The 7078-nt window shown below is 33.5% G+C and overlaps 1 pseudogene; it reads left to right on the top strand.

Moving 5' to 3' along the window:
- The first annotated feature begins 5145 nt into the window (after positions 1–5145).
- LOC107611431 (GPI mannosyltransferase 1 pseudogene) lies at positions 5146–5665 on the top strand (annotated as a pseudogene).
- Positions 5666–7078: the final 1413 nt, after the last annotated feature.

The following is a 7078-nucleotide window of genomic DNA, read 5'->3' as shown; positions in this document are numbered from 1 at the left end:
AGTGTTAATATATTTTAGACCTTAGAATGTAAAATTGTAGAAAACAAATAAATTATTGCAAGCCAAAATAATATTTTCATAAAAATATGAAGAGTACAAATCTCTTGCAAAGAGTTGCATAGTCTAATTCAAAGAAAAAAAATACTTGATTCGATCCAAAATATCTCTAATCCTACTATTATTGTTCACTCTTTCATTCGACGGAACTCATCTCTACAGTGATGTCTCGCGGCAGCTCCTCACCCTGCCTTTGAAAAAGATAAATCAGAGCTCTCTCCATCGCCTGCATCTTTTTCTTATCTGCTGCTGCCTCGTCTTCCATCGCCTTCCTCTTTAACTTCTCGCCTTCCAATTCTGCATGCAGTGCAAACAACTTCCTCTGGGTCTCCTCTTCTTCGACTCTATTTCCTGGCACATGTGAATTCGAACCGAAGAGTTGGGTAGGAGTCAGACCGAAACCCACACCACGTACTCTACCCGGTTTCTCTTTACCAAAAACCTGAGCAATGGAGTCATTTTGAGACAACACTCTAGAAGATTCATCATGTTGCTCAATCTCCTCAATTCTTTCTTACAGACACAAATTAGAAAATACAATCATAGCATTTATCGGTCTATGTCAATAAAAACTCAGTCAAATATGAGAGAAAGATATATGGTTCGAAAGTAATTTATGTAAAACAACCAAAATAACGCACGTCACATAGGATGTTTCTAACACTATAAAAAGAAATAAGGAATAACTTAAATTGATTTATTTCAATTTAAACCTAACTGTCTCTAAATTACATAGAAGTTTAAACTCTCTAGAAACAACTGAGGTAAAATAGCAAACTAAATAAAAGTAACCAGCGTTGGGAAAAAAATTTCCTTTGGTCCATTTTGAATTAGGATTGATAGAAACTCATCTTTCAATACCTTCTTGTTGTTTCCAACCCAAGTCCAAACCATTCAGCAAAGAAAAATAGAACAAAATATAATAGAGAACTAAACTATTAACGTATTTGAAAACATAATTTTACCAAAAATTTATGAGAAGTAGTACTTACACCAATTGCCCTTACTTCATCATTCATATAGGAGCCATCATTTTTTGTGCACTTTTATCCATAGCTCTCCTCTATCAAGTCTCCTTCCTTGTTCTTCAGACTGTAACAACGTTTACGCCATTACCATATTCCACACAATTAAGGAAACTTAAGTCATATAGATAGTCCAAACAGTGAATAACAAGTGGAGTACCTCTTCTTCCATCCGCCGTGTGAAGCTTTTTGAACCGCCAGTGTGGGTATATACTTGCTTTGATCGATTAGTCGCATTCTTCTTGCACTTCTCCTATTGGTCCATAAGTGCCAAATTAAAGTCACGATTAGATACTGATTTAATAGCACTTAATGCTACATAAAATACAGCACAGTCTACCAATGGTATACTGGATTACCTTCGTCTCAGGTTTGGCGCGATATTCTAGGAACTCTCTCCAATTCTCTCAATCAATTTCCGGTGGACGGTGCTCGATATTCTGCTCAAATGTGAATGTTGGCTCGTAAAAGGCATTATACAACCTCAGCCTTGTATCCTTCCAAGACCTTCCCATACTTTTCAAAATATATTTCTTGATACTTCCTTCACTATCTTCATCAATATGAAATTTTGCTGCACATATAATTGAATTTTGTTAATAAAAGAAATTTGTTACAAAGGGGATTTAAATCTTTACAAAGGGGATTTAAATTGAAGCAGATTTGAAAAATTTGCTGCACATATATTTCATAATACAATTTGTCAATAATTGAACAATAAGCAGATTTGTTACAAAGGGGATTTAAATCTTTACCTTGACACATTCGTTATACACCTTGTCTTTAGTGGTAACCTTGTGCCAACTTTCCTTACCGATAGGAAATTTTAAGTAATCAGATCCCAGCAGACCAAGCACCCCACTCAACAATCCAGCCTCGTCTCCAATTGGATGCATTTCGTTGTTGAATCTGAGCACGATCCTTCTACCATTAGGCCGTTCCATAGCCTCCCTCACGCTTAATCTTGCCGGCTTGACTGTGCCATTAGAATCTATAATCCAAATATAAATCCTTATGTGTGCATCCGTTGTTGACATTATGCACGAAAAAAATTATATAACATAGCTCAAATCGATTATAGAAAAATTATAAAATACGTTATCGATGATCTTAACTGTCCAAAACTCTGTAGTCTTGCGCCTTTTGCAACTCTGAGCTTCAGAAGAACTAAAGTGGTCATCAACTTCATGATCACGAGATTCTACCTCTGGAGCATTACCCTCCAAAAGGGTCTCCTGGCCTAGCTCCGAGTTGTGAACGCTATTTGCGCTCATCTGTATAGTAGGCCTTGGTTCATTGCGCGGCGGACGAAATGGGTGGGAAGTTGGAGGGATACCGTCACCACCGGCCGGGAGGACTTGAGAGTCAGCTTGGTGGGAACCTGAGCCCAAAGGCGGAGCGGTTAGAGGTTGCTGACATCCTGGTCCTAATTTTGGCTTTTTCGTGTACCGACCTTTCCTAGCCATCTTAACGCCCTAACACCATGGGACAGGATAAAAATCAAGTCAAATTAAAATCCAATTAAGATGATTTGTTAGTAACCATGAGCAAGTTCGAACAGCATTCATCAACAATTATAACAGAAAAAATCACTCAAGCAAAAGGTAAATACATGTTTTATAATCTGGGTTTATAGTAGTCAATAGTAATGATTTGCTACCAAAATTTAAAAGATGCATTTGAACAATATTACCCGGTACTTCAGAATAATCAGCAATGTGAAAAACTAAATGATTGACACAGTTATTTGAATGCATTTACAAGCACAATACAAGTGCACCAAAATTGGACTATTAAAAATACTACAAGGTCCTGACTAAGAAACCCACCAGCATAGATCTCTATATAAGCCTAATTTGTCTGACCTATATATAAGTTACAAATATTTGCTTATCAGAAATAGCTAAATCTTGAAAAGTTAAATAATGAAATCTAATAGAAAAAATGTCCCTGTATGACCTAATTAATCATTAAAACTCTAGTATACGTGGACCAAATTTTCTATTCTTATTGTCGTGTAGCATTATATCATACCACTAAAACAATAGTACTCACTCTTTTGGAACTGCCGAAATCCATTCTTCTTCAGTAAGCAACCTTATTTACAAATATTCCATTTTAGTAAAAAAAGAATAAAGAAAAAAAGGAAGCATACTTTGATATAAAAAATAAAATAATATTTCACCCATGACTCTATTCTTGATTTGTTCATGACCAAAGTCTAAACACAATGCTTTTAATAATGTGTACCAATGGTAACGTGTTCACAGGGGGAAGTTACAACACATAACACGCCTATGTGCTAACCAAGTAACTATGTATATACCATGATATGAATATATCAAATGTACATGGAAGGGTCACAGACGTTGGTGTTTGGTGAGTGCTGTTTCTCTTTCTGTAATAATGAAGAACCTTGTTTTAGCACTTTTCCTGATGAAGTTATGATAATTTCATTACTATACAAAATTAATTTTGGTTAGTTTAATAATTAGTTCATTAATTAATTTAAATAAAAGTTAGAATTCGAATTTTATTGTGTGTATATAATAATTGGTTAATAACAAATTTTCAACCTATAACTGTGTGTTCTTAATCCCCAAAATCCCTACCCTTCATCCTTTCTTCCCAATTAAATTAAACTCCCAAGCATACCCTAAGAGAATATTGACACAGTATGAAAAAACCATCTCAATATCAACACATAGATGGAATAATGATATGAAGAACTCCTAAATTCTAGCACTACTCATGAAAACATCAGCAATATAAAAGGCTTTAAAATTTTAAAGACACTTATGAGAATCAAATTCATTCAATGCCCTTCAGACACCCACCAAGTTGATAAAAATGGCATATATGATAAATCAAGTTGTAGATGGCATAAATGCAAGCTTATCATGATCCCAAATTCATCAAAACATATTAAAATATAAATTTTCATGGGTACATGAGAAGCAAGATAATCACAGTAGTAGTAATGAACTTATAGTCCACCTCTCATCCTAACAGCAACTATTGACAGATAGCAAGAAGCAATCACATTAGAACATCACAAATGTTATTGAAAGAAATTAGGGTGGTTACCGGAATAGAGAGGGCGGGCCTAACAGCCGTCCCGAACCGACGACCTCCAAAATAATAGAGAGAGCGACGTGACCGGCAGGTTCTGGAACCTGAAAATCAAGGATACAAATGAGCAGTACTCTTCGTCGACAACAAAGACAGGCCAGAATAGTGAGCTAGGGCATCGTGGGTTATAAAGTGTATAAGGAGTGAGGAGAAGTGGTAGGGCGCAGCAGCTGGGGTTTTTGAAATTTGGTAGAAACAGATCCACTATTTGTTATAATGAGTAAATATTGTCCAAAAAAAAAAAAAAAGAAAAAATTAACTGAGACGCGGGAATGATTATAGCAAGAGGAAACTGAAACAATAAAAATATTGTAGAATCTAAATTTATTACTGATTCTTTAATTTTGAAATAATAATAATAATAATAATAATAATAATAATAATAATAATAATAATAATAATAATAATAATAATAATAATAATAATAATAATAATAATAAGAGAAAATTCTACTCGCCTCTCCTGCGAGATGCTAAAGTGACACTCCCCTATCCTCTATTTTATTAATGTACATTTCCTTCCCTTCTAACTTTCAAAAAACCTTCTCTTTAATCGATTTTAAACCTTTTGTATTAACTAATGTTAACTTTATCCATTTTTAAGGAAAAAAACATTTATTTTAAAGTAAAAACCCATTAGCAAAAATTTTATTTTTTATCATTAAATTTTATTTACCAAAATACCCTTTAATAAATTATTCTTTTATTGATTAAATTGTATTTTTAAAATAATTTAATAGTTATATTATTTTTTTTAAAATACCCTCCAATAATTTTTTAATTTTGGTAAATTATAATTTTACCAAAATTTCTGTTAATAATTTATTTGTATTTTATTATTAATTCTTCAATATCCATAAATAAATTTTGATTGTTATACATATTAACAGTGATAAAATTTTTTTATTTAATGCTAAAATAATATATTTTACTATGGACTTATTGTCCATTTCAGGATCTATCCCATAATTTATGCCATCCCTATTGTCCTGGTTCTTGATCCAAATTTCTTCCCATCCGATTGTAAACCTATCCTAAAGAATTGGACTGCTGGTCAAGCAGAAAGACTCAATGATGGGAATTGCTTGTGTTCCTTACATAATCTCTTAAAATGCATATTTACCAGGAAGAGGCTGTTGTTTGGACTGGATTTGGCAGCGGTTTTCTCCTTATTTACTGGTTTTTCCTGTTATTTATATGGATGATAATTCTTACATGAGGCACTACTATACAACCTTACTAGAACAGACCCAAGGCACAACTTCTCCATCTATTTCTATCACATCTATCTTCACTATGGTTATGATATTTCAGTGGTGGAGAAGCTTTTCTCAATTTTGCCACAGTTCATGGTGCAGCTGGTTCTTATTTTTTTGTTTTGCAAAGAATTTGTCATTCTGTCTGTTTGCTCAGACTGTAGCATTTATAGCATTCAATAAGGTTTGCACTTAAATTTTCTACTAGTTATTATTCCCATTTAATTATTTGCAAGGACTTTGTACTTAAACATAAGCATTCAACACCGTGAACTTGAAATAGTGACAATTTCATGGCACTTGAAACCTTTATTTTTGTGTGTATCTTGAATGATACAAGTGCAGCAAAGATATTATGCAGTGCCTGGAAAATCAAATTGGGCTTGTTGATCATTTGGCATAATTTCATTGCCAACAACAATGTACCTGAATTTGACATAATTTCAGGGTTGTATATTCTATGCGGAACAGAGCAGGAATCTTAGCAAAACAGGTCACTTATTGTCCCAAAAAATTTATATTAATCAGCATCTTGAAGTAGTAAAAATAAAAAAATGCAGAAATAGGTAAAACAGTAGACCAATGGCCTTCAATGCAGCATACTAACAATCCCTAAAAACAATATGAAGAGTTATAAAGTCATGACAACTTCAAAACACAAGTCTTGGGTATCCTATAAATTTGAAACCAAATTCTTCAATTATACTATTGCAATATCCTCAAGGGTTCAGGTATCATGTCGCCCACATAGCTAGGTGCCAGGCATTCTTCTTATCAAGAGACATTCCACTATATGGATATTCATTCTCATCCGGCGTTTATTGAGGTCATATGACAGCATCGAGGCCTTTTGTCCAGCAGAATCAGCCTCTTCAGAGCTATCGGAGGAGACAACGGCCTCTTTCTCCACTGAATCCAGAACCACCTCCCCCGTTTCTACCAATGCCTCCTGAATTTGGGATTGAGATAACCCTGAGAGGTACATCATAGCGAAATATAGGCACAGAATATCAAGAATTAGTGTATGAACATAATCATATTAATTCAACAACCAAAAAGTTGATAATCTTATGTTCCTATAGTCGTTCAAGTCCATGTTCTATGAGTTTGAATTCCTCTCGTGCTGCAATATCCAGTTCAACAACAAGAGAATTTTCATAGCGTACCTGCACAACACACCACCAAAATAATGTAGAAAAACTTTTTGCAAAAACCTGAGACAATATAATCCCTTACAATATATGATATATAAAATTAGCTAAATTATTTCGAACCTAAAAATTAGAATACTGGTGACCAGTCAGTTCATTACTATACATTTTTTTTAAATAACAAACAGATTAGATCACAAGAAGACTACAGCATCAAAGAAAGAGAACACAAGTAACAGCAGCAAATTACCAAATCTTTGGGGTTGTTCCTTCTACTCAAGTCAGAATAAAAAAATTAGCCTCATACACACAGTTGAGTTTAAGACGTAAAATTAAAAGAGAATCCACCTTCAGCAATATCCCCGTTAATGATACATATATAATTAATATATATATATATATATATATATATATATATATATATATATATATATATATTAATTATATATATATATATA

The sequence above is a fragment of the Arachis ipaensis genome, chromosome B8 (assembly GCF_059453495.1).
Source record: "Arachis ipaensis isolate K30076 ecotype BB chromosome B8, ASM5945349v1, whole genome shotgun sequence".
NCBI classification, from domain to species: Eukaryota; Viridiplantae; Streptophyta; class Magnoliopsida; order Fabales; family Fabaceae; genus Arachis; species Arachis ipaensis.
The sequence above is the reverse complement of the archived record's forward strand: the minus strand, read 5'-3'. Positions and strand labels throughout refer to the sequence as shown.